The following is an 18,248-nucleotide window of genomic DNA, read 5'->3' on the forward strand; positions in this document are numbered from 1 at the left end:
CCCGCGGCGCGGCCCGCCCGGCCCCGCCCCGCCCCGCCAGCGGCCGGCCCCAGCGGAGCGGGGCGGGGGGGGCTGCGCCCTCGGCCGGGCACGGCGGCCCCGCCAGCCGCGGCCCCCCGGTGCCCCTCGGGGAGATCCTGCAGCCGCCCCGGTCTCATCCCTTCGCCCTCCCCACGCCCCAGCAGCCCTCCCCGGCAGCCTGAGGGGGAGCCGAGCTGAGGAGGGGGACGGAAACGTCCCGGGAGGGGGACAGCGGTGAGGCTAAACCCGCCTCTCCTCTCCCCCGCCAGGCACCCAGCCCGCCTCTCTGCCCGCTGCCAGGCCGCCTGCCCGCGGTGTCACCCCCTGAGGAAGAAGGTAGCTCCCTCCCTTCAGCACCCTCGCTGACAGTCTTGTTTTCCAGCCAACGGAAGGTAAAAAAGATGCATTAAAGCATCATTGCAGTCTTGTGCATAATCAAGCGATCAGGGCGATTCTTTCTGACCAGGAGTTTATCCCCAGTATAACCCACCAGCTCTGGGAAGGTCTGGGCCTGGGCCAGGCGAGGCTGGGAGGGTGCCCGGCGTGCCGAGGTGCGGGTCCGTCCTGGGGACAGACCCCAGCCCAGTTAACCTGGGGACACGCAGCCACAGCACCCCTGCCTAACCCCGTACTTACTCAGCTAGGCAGGCTTTTGAAGTCCGTGCCCTGTGCCAGCCAGCCAGCTTGGCTTCCAAAAGCAACCCAAATTTGTAATTTATGTCTTAAAAAAGCCCCGCAGCGGTAGCAGGGTTTTGGGGGGCAGAGGGAGGGAGGGGAGGGCGCTCCCGTGCCGCCGCTCCCCCTCTGCGTCTCTCATCTCCAGGATGGGGAGCGCAGCGGTTGACCTTCATGGGATAACTCGCGTGACTGGAGCTGATACCCATTTTGCTAACCTTTAAAAGAGCGGGTCTCAGCGCTGTTTATTCTGCTGCTATTATTATTCCTGAGTATGACAATTTTGGAAAAGGGCTATTACGTTCATAAAAATGTAATCATCTAACGTGCATGTTTTATACAGAAAATGGTGAGCAGGTGTTGATGAAAAATGAAAGCTATTTGCAAATCTTGTAAGTACCTTTTCATAAAAGCTGACACAAAGGAACTCTTCCATGCTTATAGTTCATCTTTTGTTCTGCTTGATTTACATTTAATATACATCAAAATACATTACGGAAGTAGGGATATAGCTTAAAATTTTTGTATTTTATAGGAAAAATAAAGATCAGAGAAAGAGGCGTGTCCATGAAATCTTTTCCTTTTTACACAGCAGCCAGTCGGTGAGGAATATTTATGAAAGCATTCTTGAGACGTTCACAATACATCAGCGATATGCAGACTAATAAGTTTGCCTATGGAGATGAGACGTGAAGTTTGTTCGTACCGTGGTGTAGCGGAGTTGTTCAGAAGGGTCATACTTCCCCTGGCTACATTAAGCTGAATATACCTCATATTTTCTCGCCTTATAAGCCACAGTCTTTTACCTTTCTAGAGAGTAAATGGGGTGAGATTTAGAAATCCCAGCTACTGTATGCAAAAAGCTATTGTAGTCAAGTGATGAGAAATAGCCTGATGAAGTGAGTTGAGGAAGTTTGGCTTTTAAATCCATACAATTGCTGTAAAGATGGATGTTGAAGCAATACCACGTTAAGGTTAAGACAAGGCTTTGTTTTGCCAGAGTTGTTTCATGTTTGTAAACAGCATGAAAACATTCCAGAGGAAAGGGAAAGCAACCATTTTGCTTGGTATCAAGAAAAGCAGGTGCCCGAGTGTCTTTTCACTATTCCTTGGCCTGGATGGAGGAAAAATGCAGCTGTGTCTCTGAAACACAGGAGGCAACCACCTTAAAATCTTTCCCTTTAGTCTGAGCACGCAGACTCACTCGAGGCATTCGGATTTGATTGTAGTTTGTTTGCCAGCGTGATTTAGTGAGTATAATACTGACCCTCCGCAACGTATACATCATGTCTAAGCAAACATCTCTTAGCTGCTGTCATTTCTGCCATCAGGTAGCTAGCGCATTCCAGCGTTTATTGTAATTTAAAGAAAAAACATCCTTGACCCTGAAACAATCACATATTTTTGTATTCTCACTTGCATCTGGAAAGCCATAAACATTGCAATAGCAGAGATACAGTCAGTGCTAGCAGAATGTTTATTCACTTTATGAGATTATATTGGTTTGGCATCAGTTTTGTATTGTAATTCGGAACAGCAGGCAACATAAAGACTAACAGGCAAAGTTACAGGTATTTTAAAATCCAAGACGCTCAATCAGCCCTCAAGAAAGCTGACGTCAAGGATGTACGAAGTTGATACTGATCTGAATGTTCAAAACACAACGTTTTTTTCCTATCCCAGGTCCAGGAAATGGACGCTTTGAGGACAGAAAATAGGAAGCTAAAAAATGCAGTACACTTTACATTTTGATTTAACTGTGTAGGCAGTTTGTTGTACGACATCTTTTTGCAGTTGCTGAGGGAATAATCACGCACATCAGTTTAAGACCTTTGGTTTTCCAGTATACAGAGACTTCGCTGTTAGTGTTTCTATATTTGTGCTCATTGCCATTTTTGTTCTGTTTTCTCTTCCTCAGAACTCAAGACCGTGATATAAAACAAAAGGTATGTTATCCACCTGAGCATTTCCCAACAGGAAATTCTTTATCATTAACATCTCATAAATTAGAAACTGAATTGAAGAGCAAACATTTGTTATTAAAAATCTTTTAATACAAAAGCATGGAAGGAAAATAATGGGAAAAAAATAATTGTGTAGACTTATAAAACTAACTGCCAATAAAACAAGCTAGGTGGGATCAAAATGTAGTTTAGATTACTTGAATTCTTGCCCAGAAAACATTCTTATTTGCAGAAGTGTCGAAGCCTCCCTTTAAGTCAACTGGAATTTGCGCAGAAATCCGTGTGGAAAGGCTAGCTGTCTTAGGCCCTTGTTTCGCAATAACTGCCACCGTCAGGCACAGAAATAACTCATGGCCAAACGTGCTGAAATGAAAGAAAAGTCTATTAAGATATCAGTGGAATCATTTGTACCCATCTTTCTAACCCATCTGGCTGGAAAATAATGGTGAGTTTTACTGTGAGTTTGGTAAACAGAGCTTCATCTTTTAGTTTGGGTAGCAAAAATAATGTATCGTTCCTTTTTCTTCCAAAATTGGGTGTTAAGGAAAGAAGAGTATGAAAAGTAAGGATGAGAATTATCTTACGTTGGGTTGCAGTGATATACAGCTGCACTAAACTAATGTGGCTTTGTGGTTTAGAAGGGCAGAGCGGATTTCAGCCTTGATTAATAAATCTTTCCAATTTCTGGTGGCTAAAGTTCTGTGACAGATTGATGTCTTTATCAGCTTTGTACTTGAGAATCATTCTGACAAGTAACTCATCTATTTGCATTTTGCTTTGTTTTCAAAGTGAGATCGAGAGACTTTCCGGTGAGATAGCCAACTACTTAAACGGCACCAATTTCTGGGTAAATATGTCAGCACTTAAAAAAAATTCTGAGAGCGTTTTAATGAGACTAAACGTCCTCTAAAACGTACAGCTTTGCTACGTGCTGCTGTGACGTGAAAAATGTCAGAGGAAGGGAAGGAAGCCCTGGAGACGTGACTTGTAAACGTGACTGGAGTTTGTGCCATTGGTTTGTAGGGACTAGGCAAGCAGCAGAAACGGTTAAAAGATACCCTGTATCCCAAAACGGAGCAAAGGGAAACCAGTTATAAACCAGCCCTTTTCTGCTCCGTCTGCATCAGAGAAACACTTGCTAGGGAGGCGTAGGAGAAGTGCAAGCCTTCTGTGTGAACTCCACAGTGGCCTTCTTAAGCCTTGTAAAAAATACCTCGCTTTTTACGATTGCTTATAAAATGGACCGTGTCTCTGGTTTAGTGTGAAGAGTTGAAGCACCTTGGCGGCCCAAGTATGTTCTTTTTAACCTCTGAAAGAACAGCTGAAAAGAGTCACAAAGAATGTTCCTCTTTATATGTAAAACCGGTCTATATTTGTTCAGTTACATACGATAGCGATACGCTTCCTATCTGCTTGCTAGCCACTGGAAGTGATTTAGAATGAAAATATTTGTCCAGTATTTGGAGTCTGACTAGTGTTATTTGGTTTAAAAGAAACAATAACAAAAATGTTTTGCATTCAGAGTCATAACTGGGATGTGAAGCACACGGTCTGCAGGTAACTCGAAACGTTAAAGTGATTGCGCTTCTATTTTTAACTTAGCAGATAAGAGAACACCGAGGAAACAGACCAAACATAGGAGGTGAGCAATGGGAAACGTTTGCTTTACCAACCCCTCTCGGAATAACAACATGAGATAATGTATTACATCATCACCTTTGAAATTTCATTTTTTAGCTGGATGGCTTAGAAAAATGATTAAGTGAAAACCCAAGCTTTTCAAGATGCTAAGGTGATTCATTTGCCTGCTAGATAAAGGTAATTTTGGGTGCATTCCAAGGTGTTTTCACAAAACCGGTGGCTACATATGCATCCTTTTTTATTTAAAGTACTTAGGTTTGAGTTGTAAAATGTTTGTTTTCATTTCTTTTGTTTTAGGAAAAAAATTTTGAAAAGCATTGACACCCCATGTCAGTATCATCTAATTCTCAGTTTTAATTAAAGCACTGGAATTGAAAAAGCTTGTAGCAGCTTAGATTAAATAACCAATTAAACATAAATAGCCCCAACGTGCAGCTTCTGGGGAAAACCGCAAAAGATCATTGGTGGCATTTTAAAAGCGATTTTATTTGTGTTTGAATTCCTGCAGCACTCAGACAGAGGGCGCCTGCGGAGCAGCGGAAAGGAAATTCTGTGCATCCTCTTCAGGGCTAAACGCTTTGGTGGCACTAGGAAAACACTGACTGCACAGAATTAAACACAGTTTATTGGTCATAGCTGTTGTATTTGGAGGGATGCTGCTGCGATGCAGCAATGCCCCAAAATAACGTGAAGCTGGCTGGGTACACGATGCGTTCAGCGACGCGGGCTCAGCGTCCCGTGGCACTCCCGTGGAGTTTAAAACCAGTAGCGTGAGCAAGCAACGGCTACGTCTCGCTGCTTCGTTTTCCGTGCCGCGCAAGGCATATCATTCAAGCTGCTTTTCACCAGTTGTAGTGCAAAAGCAGTAAAAGGGAATGACAAATGGGGTCGGTCGCAAGATGTAGCTGTAAGGAAGAGATCTGCTTGGCAGCGTGATGGAAAATGCCTGCACAGCATTAATAGATCTGGGATGACTCTGTGCGTAGCTGCGATACGTGGGTCACCGAATTCGCGGAAGTCGCGTAGCTAAATCTCGATACGTCTTGCCAGAGAGAGAGAGGGGTCTGGGAAAAAAGAACCTGGTCCTGAAGGTCAGGGGACCTTGTTGCTCTTCCTGTGGGAAAATGATCCTACCACATGGGCTCAGGCCATAAGATCTGAGCCCGGGCTGTTGGAAGCGGCGGGAGGCTGCTGGGGAAGTCTGGCATGCAGCGCAGCTTCCACCAGGCAGGCTCAGGAGAAGCACCGTAGCTTTGGCCCAGGGTGTGCTGGCATGGGAGGGCTAAAACCAGGCTGTAAAAGAGACAAGGGAATATTGTACCTCTTTTTTTTCCCCCATCATTGATATTTTAGACTGGATATTAGGAAATTTTACTTCACTGAAAGGGTTCTCCAGCATTGGAACAGGCTGCGCAGGGCAGTGGTGGAGTCGCCATCCCTGGAGGGATTTAAAAGCCGTTTGGATGAGGTGCTTAGGGCCATGGTGTAGTGGTGGGCTTCGCAGTGTTCGGTTTACGGTTGGACTCGATGATCTTAAAGGTCTTTTCCAACCTATACGATTCTGTGATTCTGTGATATTAGCGCACAGAAACATCTCCTTTTTCTTGGACAACCCACTGTTTCTCATCCGTTTCAACCATAGGGAAAGAACTGACACAGATTATGTTCCTACGTAGGAAACTGAGAGCTGGCATTACAGCTTTTTTATTTGTCCATATCACCCATTTCGTACACTTTTACAAATCCCATCTTTTGAGAGCTCTTCCCCCCTGCTCCTCCCTTCGCACAGTTCCCACCTCTCCCTCTTCCATCACCATCCTTCCGCTCCTTACGCCCAAAATCACACAGGTTTTTAAATTTGTGCTTGTACCAAGGAGAGCTTGGTAAATCAGAGGAGTGTCCTGCCAGGTTCAAAGTACGAGAATGTTACCTAGTTTTACTGGAAATTAGGTAATGCTCCTCTTCAAGAAGACCGGCTCTGGTTGATGTTCAAGCACCCAGAACAGCCTTCGGTCCTGCTAATCGCAGTAAGAACAGCAGCTGGGATTAGGTGCTATTCCTAGAGGGACAGAGCTAAAAAGGGGCTGCACGAAACAGAGCCAGCGCACCCTTGCTGCCGGATCGCTATTTATAGAAGAATGGATAAATGAATAAATCCTGCCTTTCGCTTCCAATTAAGCAACTCCCCTTTTTCTTCATCAAGTAACCTACACGTTTGTTGTCTTTTAAGGACTTCGGTTGCCAGCTGAGATCCCATTTTAAATTTCATTTCACTGTTCAAAATACTTTGGGTCCTCTTCCTGCAGAGCGGGTAGAGGCCAGGAAGTTTTGCATACGTACAGAACTTTATCCAAAAAAAGATTTGTGTGCTTTAGATGGCTCAGGATTTCTCTAGAAAAACCACTGGTTTTTTCTAGATTTCAGGATTTCTCTAGGGAAAAAAATAGAAAAATTACTAGATTTCAGGATTTCTCTAGAAAAAATACTACCTGATTTTACTTCTCAAATTCCAACTGACTGACGCCTCACATAAGGAGTTAGTGGGGGTACTCACGGCACAAGGTGCTGCTTTATAGGCGTGATAATTGCAAACTAAATAAAAAATCAGTATTTAATTGCATCCTATTGTTTTCTGGCCTTGTTTAGATTTTAAATTATTTAGTGTCTGGAAAGTACTTACCATTTAATTATTAGTCCGGTTTCCTTGGAAATGCTTTTGTAATGATGTCAGTGATTTTTTTTTTTCAACTAAATAAGTCCAGAGTGTTGTCTCCTTCTTAAATACATCTTTGTAATTGTCCTTAACGGAATACAAATGCCTTTTGTGCCTTTGCCATTTTTCTGCAGAGATAGATTTGACTAAATGAATTACAAATCAAAAGTATAATGCAAGAATTATTTTGTTATTTTAACATTAATATTCTACTATCAAAAGGGATTTAAAATTCATGTAATTACCCAGGGGGGATCTTCTTTCCTTACAGGATTGTTGCAGCTCAGACAGGTGAAGAAAGCTCGAGGTAATGTGTAACAGAATGAATGCATACTAAAAGCGCTAGCAAAACAGCAGGTTTATTAAAAAAAAACCCCACAACTTGCTACGTAGACTGTAAATTATGTTCACGTTAAACGTGTAAGACAGATACAAAAATAGCCTAAGTTCTACTTTTTGTTGTTGAAACCTGTTATTACATCAAAAGCGGTAACAGTGCCTCTCCTTCATCATTTTGAATGTCCACGTTGAGACATTGGGGACTGATTTTTCAGGCAAATTTAGGTGGCAGTAAGCACGTCTGAAAATAAAGTCTAATGCTTACAAGACATTCGACCAGAGAAAAAGAGACAATCAGTTGTCAATTGTCCTCTGCTGCTGGAGCTTGGTTTTAAATTGCCAGAGAAGGGATTGCATTTTTAATGTCTCTTCAAAATACCTTTGAGTCAGGGACTTTGTGTTCTGCCTCAGTGCAGAGCCTAGCAGCTGGGCTGGCACCGAGAGCCCGCAAGCTCCCGTAATACAGATGCATAAAATAATAATGATAATGGACGGATCCGAGCGCCTTCTTGAAAAGTACAAACAAACAGCAATACTGAACACAAATTAGAGCTACGCTAGCCTAGCAACATCAAGCTTTGGAAGGATTACCTAGTTCATTTACTTCAAAATCTCCTGATGCAGATTTTATCTTTAGTATCTTTATATCTTTATTTGCCTTCTAAACTTAGCTGGATGGGTGAAGAGTCACCAGCGAAGAGTCACCGGCCCACGTAATTGAAATACCTTGGCTTCGTATGAATCCAGAAAATTGTGGTCAGACGGTACTGATTTTTTAATCTGTTTCCCTTTTCCCCTTCCTCTGTCGAAGCTTTGCCAACATACCGCGGCGCTGGTCTCCACATCAGCCCTAGAACCCTCCTGACCAATTTGATTCATACCAAAGGGTGTGGTGGAATTTGGGAACTGTGGACAAAAGGGAACTGCAAGAAAATCACAAGAAAATCTGCAGTTGCCCGAAGTCGAAGGCTCTCATAGTAGGCGACAGTCCCGAACTCTGACGTGCTCTCCTGGCGAGCCCAAGAACGGGATGGCCCTCGCGGTTTCTTAGTCCAAGCTCCTCGACTCCCACAATTATTCTTCCACTGTGGCTTTTCCCCACCTGCAAAAGGTCCGTGTGGGATGCAGGTGACTCGGTCGTTTCGAGGATGATGCGGCAAAACGTTTGTTGGCTGTCGTGCTGGGTCTTGCTCGTATTTACATTTCATCTACATAGAAGTCGGTGGATTTGTACCCGTCTACCACTTCTACAAATTATCAAATAACGGACATGATAAACTAACAGAAAAGAAATATTCCAGGGTAAAAATAGTCCCAATGATCATTTTATTAATTACTGAGAGTGCCAATGTCCATCTTATTTGTAGGATATTTATCTGTTATTTGCAGGTAAGACATTTAAAGCAACTGTATTTTTATTTTGAGGAAATCTTTACAATTTTCCTTTCTCACAGGAGGACTTCGCATGGTGGAAGAGCAGTTTAATGTCAACGGGACTTGTTGCTGGACAGCGTAACATTTGACATTGTTTCTAATTTAAATCTTCCTTAAGAATTCATTCAAATATATATTTGTATAAATAAAAATCTACTTAATCTCGCTAATAATTACTCTAGTCCAATTACTATTTAAACAGCACGATAACAGCTTCAGGGGCAGATTTTGGTACCTAAGTTTAGTCAATAGGATTGTCGCAGGATTACCGTGCTGTCTACTTTAAGAGATCAAATTTTATCTTGATTATTTAAAAAGGAGTCCATTTTCCTCTTCTTGTTTCAAAGAGAAAGGAGGCCAAGGCGGTCTGCGTTTCCTGGGACATCACACGCTACCACGTAACAGAAAATTCCTCCTCTCTGCAACCTTTGATTCACATCCCGGTCTGTCTCACATCTTTAAAATGCTTCTGCTTCATTCTTAACGTAGGAAAATAATTTTTCACCATCTCTGCTCTAGCAGATAATATTAGTGCTTTCACCAAATTTGCATAGCTGTCCCATGAAACAGCAAAAACCGGGGACTGACGTGGGAAGAGTTCCTCCTGTTCAGAGAAACTCCCCAGACTCGCGCTTCACGTGGAATATATTCCAAATGGGTATTTTATATTTAACCCACGTATCAAACCAGTAACGTTACTGGAGCAGACTGTGCTTCCTTTATTTCTTCCTACTCTAAGACAGGCACGGTTTCAGCCCTGACTTTGGTTGCAACGCTCACGCACAACTGCTCAGCTCGAACTGCCTGATTGAACACAAGTTCATAAACGAAATCCAGAGATTCAGGGTGAAATCGGAGGCTGGAAACCATCTTGATGCAAACAATGCCGTGGAATAGCTCCCTGGTTTATGTGTTCTCGGTACCAGTTGCAAACCAGACATGCCGAGTTAGAAAAATTCAGATGTGCCCCTTCGAGCCAGATGTCTCGGCCATTCTGATGTCAGCGTCTGCTTCCCACTAATGTCATTTGTGCCTGACGAACCCGTTAGCTGACGTACGATGTTCCAGTTCTAAAGCTTTCTGCCTGCTGGTGCGAGAGAGCCGAACTGCAGAAAGCCACATCATCAGGTATCAAGTCAGAAGAGGAGATAATCCTTCTGCACATCCTATTACTGGTTCATGTGCAAAGCTGCGGTGGAAGCCAACGGCGATGCCGCAGGGGGACCGGACCGGCTACAGGCATCCAGCCACGGACAGCTCACACCGTTTTGTCAGCTCCCTTCTATTGAGGAAATGGAAATGTATGTGTGTGCCGTGAAAAACAGCACATCAGTTCATCGGTCGTCTCCCTGCATACTTCTTAAAAGCAGCAATCTTTTAACCAAAGAAATACCGAGAGCGTTTCCCTTGAGTCCCGTTCACCCCATCCACGTGTGTCTTGTGGCATCCAGGGGCCAAATCAACCCGTGGCGTGAGGGAGTCCAGCTCTGGAAACGGGCCAAGAACCGAACATTTGCTCCTAGAAACGAACATCTTCGGCTCAGCAACAAAATCATCTTCCTATCGTGTCGGTAAAAGGGTCGTAACGTTAGTTACAGGAGAGAGGAAAAACAGATGACTGCCAGCAGAAGGGAGCCGAAACTCATGCAAACTTTGAAAAATAGACTAGTTGCTTAGAAACAATTGTGCCTGTATGTCTCATGATGTTTTTCTTCCTCTGGTTTTCATTAATACAAAATAATTTTCTTTACCTATCTATCTCCCGTGAGATAGAAAGTTTACAGCGTACCAGTCGCGGTCCTGGCTCTGCATCTGGTTTCTTGTGACCTGGGAAAATCCCAACCCTTTCCCTCTGCCTCAGTTCTTACACTCTGGAACGAAGCTCGTGTCCGAGACATCTTCTGCCACAGCGTTCAGGTCTCCTGAGGAAAAGTGCTACATAAAACAGAGGCTCTTGGCAAGGCAAATAAGGTTTGGATGAGTTTCCATCTTTGAAGAGTTTCAGGCCTGTGAAGCCAAAAATTAGTTTGTTTTCCTATTGGCTTTGCTTGTCAGCTGCCATTTAACCCTCAGCTTTTCTAACAGTAAAAAAAAAAGTCATCGCACCATGAGTAGGCATGTCTTTTTTCCTACTCAATTATCTCTCATTAGTAAATACAAGTAACTCCATTTAACTGCCTTGGGAACAATTTCTGCATCTATTGAGCTGGCCTACAGTAAGTCTTGTGGTTTCCTGTTGGCCTTGGAAAACGAGCACACTTCATTACATGGAATGGTTTACTTCACCTCATTATTTTTTCATAATCTTATTGTGCTTCCCCTTTTAACAGTGACGGGGGGAGGTGGAAAGCAAATAAACAAGCAAAGGTCCTTTTGGGTCCAGAACCTCATCCACTGTCTTTGGGAAACTGCATACACATGCCAATTATGTTGAGTTAATTGGCCACTCCGGAAGGTTTTTTGGGGAAAGTCAAGTGAGTTTTAAGGCAAGAAAAGCTCTTTCATAACCCTGCTAGCTGAGGCCTTTAAACATCTTCTTCACAAATCAGTCCAGACCTAACCGGTCAAGCCTAAGTTAAGCTGAAAAGACTTTGTGTCTCCGATCACTGTGCTTCCTTCACTAGTGAAATGATTTCTATACAAAGCCCTGACAACAGCGGTCCTGGGCTCACGAGTGCCTCGCCTCACTTCTTCGGTGTCTTGGCGATGCTCGCCATCTGCTCCTCTGTCTTTATCCCCCTCTACTCCGAGCCCTGATCCTCTTTATGGGACTCTTCTTATTTATCCTAACGTCCCCTAGCAAATCCAGGCGAGTCATTGCACTCAGTCGAGACCACGCTTTAATCTTCCTTTGTATCCGTGATGTAAAGCACCGTAACGGTGCTGGTGTGTCATGCTGCGGATGCTGTAAGGACAACGGGCGTTTAACTGCTGCTTTAGCAGTCTGGATATCAGCCCCATGCTACGTTGGGCATTAATTCTGCTGATGACCGGCGCCCGAAGCTTCAGAAGAAAGGGAAAACCTCTACGTTTTGCCTGTTGCATGAAGCTCTGGGTTCGTTCCTCGTTGCTGGAGGAGAGGAGGATTGCTGTTGTGGAGCAGGCGCAGTTCGGTAACTCAAGCTCAGCAGCCAGCCTGAAAATCAGCTCCTTGGTCGGACACAGTGGGGCTGCACGGGGGCTTTGCTGCGCTGGGACGCTGGCCCGTGTCCCCGTGGGAGCAAACCCAGTCTGAACCTTGGGTGACGTGTCCTGGGGCACCCAGGGCTTTACAGCAACTTGAACGAGCGCTGGCTTCTGTGCCACCAAGTCAGTAACCTCATATAAACATACATTTTACCTCACCCTCCACAGAAGGGACAGTAACAGCCAATAGAGGGAGATAAGCGTGACTTGAGGCTTTAGTTCACCTCTGTTGTTATGAGCTTTTGTCTTACAACGGTTTTTTAATTTCCAAGGCATTAAAAGCCAGACAGTCCACCCCAGCTGTCACAAAATTAAGCTTTACAGTTCACGGGTGAGCCAAACATATCCCGATAGGCCCACGATCATCTCCGATTTGCTTCTCCTTTGGTATTTTCCAAAGAAAAGGTCATACCCTGGGGTGTGCCTACTCCGGCAGAGCCAGACATGGATTCTCCCTCAGCAGAACCGCAGCCGGCAGCTCCGACTCTGCCTCTCGCCAGCCCTGCCTCACCCTCACATTTTTCCCGTGTCTTGCCCTCCCTCTCACACGGTTTCTGACAATGATCCAGCTAAAATAACCAGATGAAGGCTCTGCTCGCATCACAAGGAAACTGAGTGAAAACAGGGATTTTCAGCCGAGGTGGTCGATGTCTTCCCCCTTGGCTTCCCTCCTGGCGTTGCTACTCTCTTCTTCAGGAGGCTTCTCTATATTTCCCTTCTTACTTGAGAGCAGCTGCCCCACGGCACCCCCAAGTAAGTCCAAGCCCACACGTCTCCTTGCCTTACTCCAAACCCAGCACCCCGAGGCCGGTCTGACCGCGCTCCATCACAGGGATCACCGCAGTCCCCATCTCCCGTCTGCTCCCGGCTGTGCTGCCCATGCACTGCTCACGTCCCCAGCAGGATGAACCCGCGGCGATGCTCAGACTCTGCGGATCAACAGGAGCAGTTGGTAGTAGACCATCCAGACTTGGAAAAATCAGGATTTTCACCTTCCGCTATTGGCAATTAGGGCTGGATATCGGGAATCCCGCTCTCCTTTACCAGCCTGACCCACTGGGAATGCAAACGAGCCCCTTAACCTCCCAGAAGTGAGGGCTGCTTCCCGTTGGTAAAGTGACTGGAATCAAACTGGGGACTGCTGGAAGGGTTAATGCATTTCCATATGTGAAGTCCTCTGAAATCCTCAGATGAAAGGTTCTTTAGAAGTGCAAAGCGCTATTATTTGTCCGGCATCTGAGGAGCAACTTGTGCAGGAGCTGCTGCGAGATTTCCAATTAGGAAGTTCTGAGAAAGCTTTCATCTGAATGAAAAAAAAAAAAAAAATCAAATGAAATCCATAAACAGACTCTGGAGCTGATGTAGGTGGGTGAAACTCCGCGCAGCTCAGTGGAGCCGTCCCTGCTTGCGTCGCGCCAGAATGTGACCCCGAATGACCGATGGCACCATAGCGAGCAGCAAGAATTGAACTATTCAGTCATTTCGAGAACTGCGGTGTCTGCCGTCAAAGGTGGCATTGTGCTTTCCGTAATCTCTCACGTCGGCTCCCTGCCTAGGTGTTGTGCAGGGGAGGTAGGCGGGGAGTTTAGCCTGCTGCTCTTTTCCTGTCACCTTGGTTTCCAGCGAAAAAGCTGAAACCAAGGGCCGGCTCCTCTGCCGCGCTGTCTCCTTGCCGAGGAGAGAGCACGGTGCTGCAGGCGTTTTTAAGACGCAACCCCAGGTCAGTGCCCCTGCGAACGGCACTGCCGTAATGACAACGCTACAGTAACGTCACCTTAAGTCAGCCCCCAAATGGTTGGAAAAGCGTTCGTAGCTCAGCCGGTCACCCCTCGGCTGCATCGTGAGTCGTCTCGTTAGACTCATGGCTGCTGCCTGTCCTCTCCTCCAAAAAGCCCTTCCCCTTGCTCCCACGTTTTGCAGACAGGCCCCGTTTCCCACCAAGGTGCCAAGATGTACTTTAAGAACCATCCTGCACGTCCACGTTTCACCTGTCAGAGCATCCACTGACGGGAATGACTGCGATTGCTGGATGTCTCGCAGGATCCCAGGACAAGGCTGCTTCACCGCAGGCTCCGAATCGCAGTGACAGGAGCACAAAGTTGCCGAGCTCGCGATGAAATCGGGGTCGACGCTCGGGAGCATCTGCCTGGAAGAGCAACACCAGGAAAAGCACCCGGGCGGGTGGGTTGCCTGTAGGTAAGTGGAGTTGTGCGCAGTCGCTTGAGGACATGGCACACGGCGTAGCTGATGGAGACCAGCCCCTGACGACTGCAGGAGAGAGGAGCTGAGCTGCAACGCTGGCTTATGTTTGCCCGAGCGCTTTCTGTTTAACACTCCTCAGTTTGGTTTGGCGTTGCACGGAGAAGTCCCAGCTGGGGGCAGGGTGTTCGGCAGGGGAGAACACGGGAGCAAGAAGAGAGCCCTTGCCCATCCGTATGAGATAGGAAGATACGAACGGAGAAATGGGGAGGCTGTGCACAGATTCAGCACCCTTGCAGTCAGCACTTTGAATCTCCACGATCCATTTGCAGCTTCTCCTTCAGGCCCAGCTTCTGCTCAGGCCCCCGCGGAGATGTGAGCCTGGCCCGGGCTTTGCACAGCCCTTTGCACTAGCCAAGAGGAGCTGCCGCCGCAGCTGCATCGATCCTCTCGGGGATACCGGTGCCCCGGCTGCAGCGGAGCCGACACGACACGAACGCATTCTCCGTGCTCACGGAAACCGCTCGAGCTGGCCTTGTGAAAGGGGCAGCAGGCGTGCCAAGCCGGTGAGCTCAAAATCTTGTGAACGCTCAGCCGAAGGGATGCTGAGGACATAAAAAAAATTGTGCTGGATTCATAAAACAGCTAACGCCGACAAGAATCAGGCCCAGGAGAGAGCTGGGGAGCTGCGGAGTGGCCGTGGGTCAGCCCGGGAGCGGCTGAATCGTGGGGGCCAGCTGTCACCGTCACCGTCACCATCGCCGTGCCTGCCGCCTGCTTTTGGACGGAAGGGCAGTACCGGCACTACCGATGAAGGGTGCGGAGGCCTCGTACGTCTCCTCGGAGGGAAATTAATTGAGAAACCCATTTCTCCCAGCTGTGGAAATGGTTTAAACTAGAACTGGCAGAAAACAGGGAAGATTTTACTTTTATTTATCACGGTGCCTGCCTTGCTGACCCCTTACAATCGCTCCAGGCAGCTGGAAAGAAACGGCTAACGCAAGCAGCACGGGAGGAGGTGACACAAAGCCTGGCCGCGCAGGCAGCGGGGACCGCTCGCCATACCATGGCTATTGATTGCTTGGAAATCAGGGGCACTCAGAAAGATCTCTCCTTTGAACAAACACTGCAGCGGGGGGAAAAAAAAGACTCTGGGGAGGCCGGGACTCCGCGGCACAGACCGTTCTTTCTTTACTGGACTTTTCTCTGCCCCTGACATGATAAACAATCCTTTTGTGTGGGATATAAACAACGCTAGGTTGCTGGCGGAGAACAAAAGCTGCGATTCAGCGCCGGGATCAGCTGAACGCTGCGCATGACGGGCCCCACGCCGCTCCTCCCGCATGGGGGTTTGCCACCGACCGCTGCCGGCCCGAGCAGCCCCCGGGTCCCGGCTGCTGCCGCCGCCGCACCGGCCCGGGGCCCTTTCCCCACCTTTCTCGAGGGAAACGCGTTTGTGCAGTGGAAAGGCTGAGTGGGAGAAGGACCAGAGCGGCAAATACGCCCAACCGGCGGTTCCCCGTGGGAGCTTTGCCGGGATTTCCCGGCACATCCCCACACCCCGCGGCAGAGCTGGTGGCATCACGAGTCTCCTCGCACCGGCCACCGAAACCTCCGGTTCGGCTTTGCGAGGACGCGTCCTCCTGGCTCTGAGCGATAACCTGGCTCTGAGCGGGGCACATTTTCGGCGTGCTTCGCCCGCGGCCGCGGGCACCCACGGCAGGGGGAATGCCAAGCACTTGGCTGGTGGACGCGCTGTCCCGACAGGCCCCAGTGCTGGCCGGCCCACTCGGCATTGTCCCCCTGCGCCGTGGGGCGGAGGGAGAGGCGGCATTTCCTTGCCCGGGGGGAGGCACGGCCAGGCCGCTCTGCCCGATGGCTTTCCTTGGCAGTGAAAGCAATGCCCGGTGGGAACTGGCCTCAGGGGACCAGGCACCTTCCCCTCGGCCTCCTGGATGCTGGGGCACGAGCCCCACGCTGGGGTTCCTGGCCCCATGCAGGGGGGTACTGGCCCCGTGGTGGGGGTACAGACCGCACGCTGGGGTTCCTGGCCCCATGCAGGGGGGTACTGGCCCCACACAGGCCCTACGAAGGGGTACAAGCCCCATGGTGGGGCTACAGGCCCCACACTGTGGTTACTGGCCCCATGCAAGAGGTACAGGCCCCACGCAAGGAGCACAGGCCCCACGGGGGTGTTACAGGCCCCACACCGGGGGTCCATGCCCCATGCAGGGGGGGACTGGCCCCACGCAGTGGATACAAGCCCCACGCAGGGGCTTCAGGCCCCACACCGGGGGTTCAGGCCCCACGGGGGGGGTCCAGGCCCCGCGGGGCGGGTACGTGTCCTCTGCCCACCCCCAGGGGGCGCTCTCCCCCCTCCCTGCCCCCCTCACCCCCCCCGCGCAGGCGCCGTTGCGCCGCCGGGGGAAGGGGCGGGGCCGCCTCGGTGCCGCCATTGGCTCGGCCCAGCCCGGCGGGGCGGGGCGGGGCGGCCGCGTGCGCCCGCCAAAGCGTTCCGGGCGGGAACGGGGGCGGCGCGGCGTTCCGGGCGGCGGCGGCGGCGGCCCGCGCTCCCCTCCCCCTCCCGCCCCTCCGGGAGCGCGGCCTCGGCGGCGGCGGCCGGGTCCGGAGCGCCATGGAGCCGCGCACAGGTAAGGCCCGCCCGGCGTCCCGGCGGGCTCGGCGTCGGGCTCGGGAAAGTTTCACGGCGGGGCCGGGCCTGAGGCGGCGGCGGCCTCGGGGCTCCCGGGGCGGCGGCGGGTCCTGCTGGAGTCACGGTGCCGCCTCAGGGAGCGGCGGGGTTCCCGGGCGGCCGCAGGTCCCGCCTGGGCCCGGGGCTGCGCCCGGGTATCGCCCGGTCCCGGTCGGGCCCCGGGGGTGAGGGGTCCCGCTGCAGCCGCCTCAGGCCGAGGAGGGAGGCGGCGGTGCCGGGGGCGGCCGGGCTCCCACCCGCGGTCGCGGCCGGTCCGTGGACGCCCCCCTGCCGCCTCCCCCCTCGTTCCTGTCCGGTGAGGAGCCCTCGGGCAGCGGCTCCTCCGCTCCGGTCCCCGCTGCCCCAGCCCGGGAGCGTTCCTTCTGTCGAAGCAGTCACCGGAGCGGAGGTTTCGGTGGCTTCTGGAGCCGTGGGGCCGATCTCAACCATTTAGGCTCGACTAAATCCCCGGGGAGGGGAGGATGAGCCCGGCTTCGCAACGGGAGCGACGGCGATGGAGCCGGGACAGCGTCCCCGGGTCGGGCACAGGAGCGGGCGAGGACGGGGCGGTGGGCGCTGGGCTGTTCACGCACCCTCGCTCCTGGTGGTTTTGGACCAGACAATCGCGATCCGGTTACTTTTCCTCCGGCCTGGACCAAACAGGATTTGCCGTTTGCAACCTGGAAATCCGTACGGCTTTTCGATCCCGTGGCTCGCGTGCGAACCGGAGCGAACTTTGCTGCCGGCCTCCATCCTCGTGCCGAGGGTTTCGCCTCGGTGAAAAGCCGTTTGTCGTTTTTCGTGCGCCCGTTCAACAGTGCCGGGCGTTGGCGTCAAGATCTGTGCGTAACCATCGGGGCTGAGGCCGGACTTGGACCCGGGTCGCTCGGCCATACCGCAGCGAGACACGAGCTTAAAAAAACAACTCCAAGAGTTTACTCGTCTTAGTCTCAGGAGGAAAGGGAGTTTCTCGTCCGGCTAATTACAGGTTGCCTCGCTGCCGAGCCATGGACTCCGTATGGTTTCCTTGTGGGCGAGGAGGCTGGCGGTGACTCACCGGCTCGAGCATCTCTGACAATCCCATGCTTAAGGGAAACGTCTTTGCACCGACGCTCTGTCGTGGGAGTCGCTTACGCAAGGAGCACGGTAACGGGACGGATCCTCCCGGGAGGCGGCGATGGCTCCCTGTTACACCGGGGAGAGCGTGGCTCGTCCCTGCCGCAGCCCCTCTCCGCTTACCCGTCTGTGAAATGGGCTAACGCCGGCGCGGTGCCGTATACGTGATGATTAGTTACACGGTGTGTTCGCTGGCGGCGATGCGCTTGCAGTGCGCGGGGCAGGGGATGATTTTCGACCTTGAAATGCGGCGCTAATAAAGGCGTTA

At 50.2% G+C, this 18,248-nt stretch overlaps 1 protein-coding gene and 1 long non-coding RNA gene across 12 annotated transcripts in view; both read left to right on the plus strand.

Moving 5' to 3' along the window:
- The first annotated feature begins 36 nt into the window (after positions 1 to 36).
- On the plus strand, positions 37 to 8,947 carry LOC140644180 (uncharacterized). Of its 8 annotated transcripts, none has more exons than XR_012039753.1 (9): positions 37 to 413; positions 1,040 to 1,088; positions 2,615 to 2,642; positions 2,893 to 3,105; positions 3,450 to 3,507; positions 4,263 to 4,302; positions 4,398 to 4,478; positions 7,286 to 7,321; positions 8,025 to 8,947. It is a non-coding gene; the product is annotated as an uncharacterized lncRNA (long non-coding RNA). The 8 variants fall into 8 exon arrangements; XR_012039757.1 differs by having other exon boundaries at positions 8,165 to 8,947; XR_012039755.1 differs by having other exon boundaries at positions 4,810 to 8,481; positions 8,808 to 8,926.
- Positions 8,948 to 16,684: 7,737 nt separating this feature from the next.
- OTUD7B (OTU deubiquitinase 7B) overlaps positions 16,685 to 18,248 on the plus strand; it is a 38,862-nt gene continuing 37,298 nt past the window's right edge. For all 4 annotated transcript variants that reach the window (XR_012039750.1, XR_012039749.1, XM_072846761.1 and 1 more), the window contains exon 1: positions 16,685 to 16,823. The gene's annotated coding sequence lies outside the window, so the exon portion shown is untranslated. The remainder of the gene's footprint in view (positions 16,824 to 18,248) is intronic.

This window comes from Ciconia boyciana, chromosome 26 (assembly GCF_034638445.1).
Source record: "Ciconia boyciana chromosome 26, ASM3463844v1, whole genome shotgun sequence".
Classification (NCBI taxonomy): domain Eukaryota; kingdom Metazoa; phylum Chordata; class Aves; order Ciconiiformes; family Ciconiidae; genus Ciconia; species Ciconia boyciana.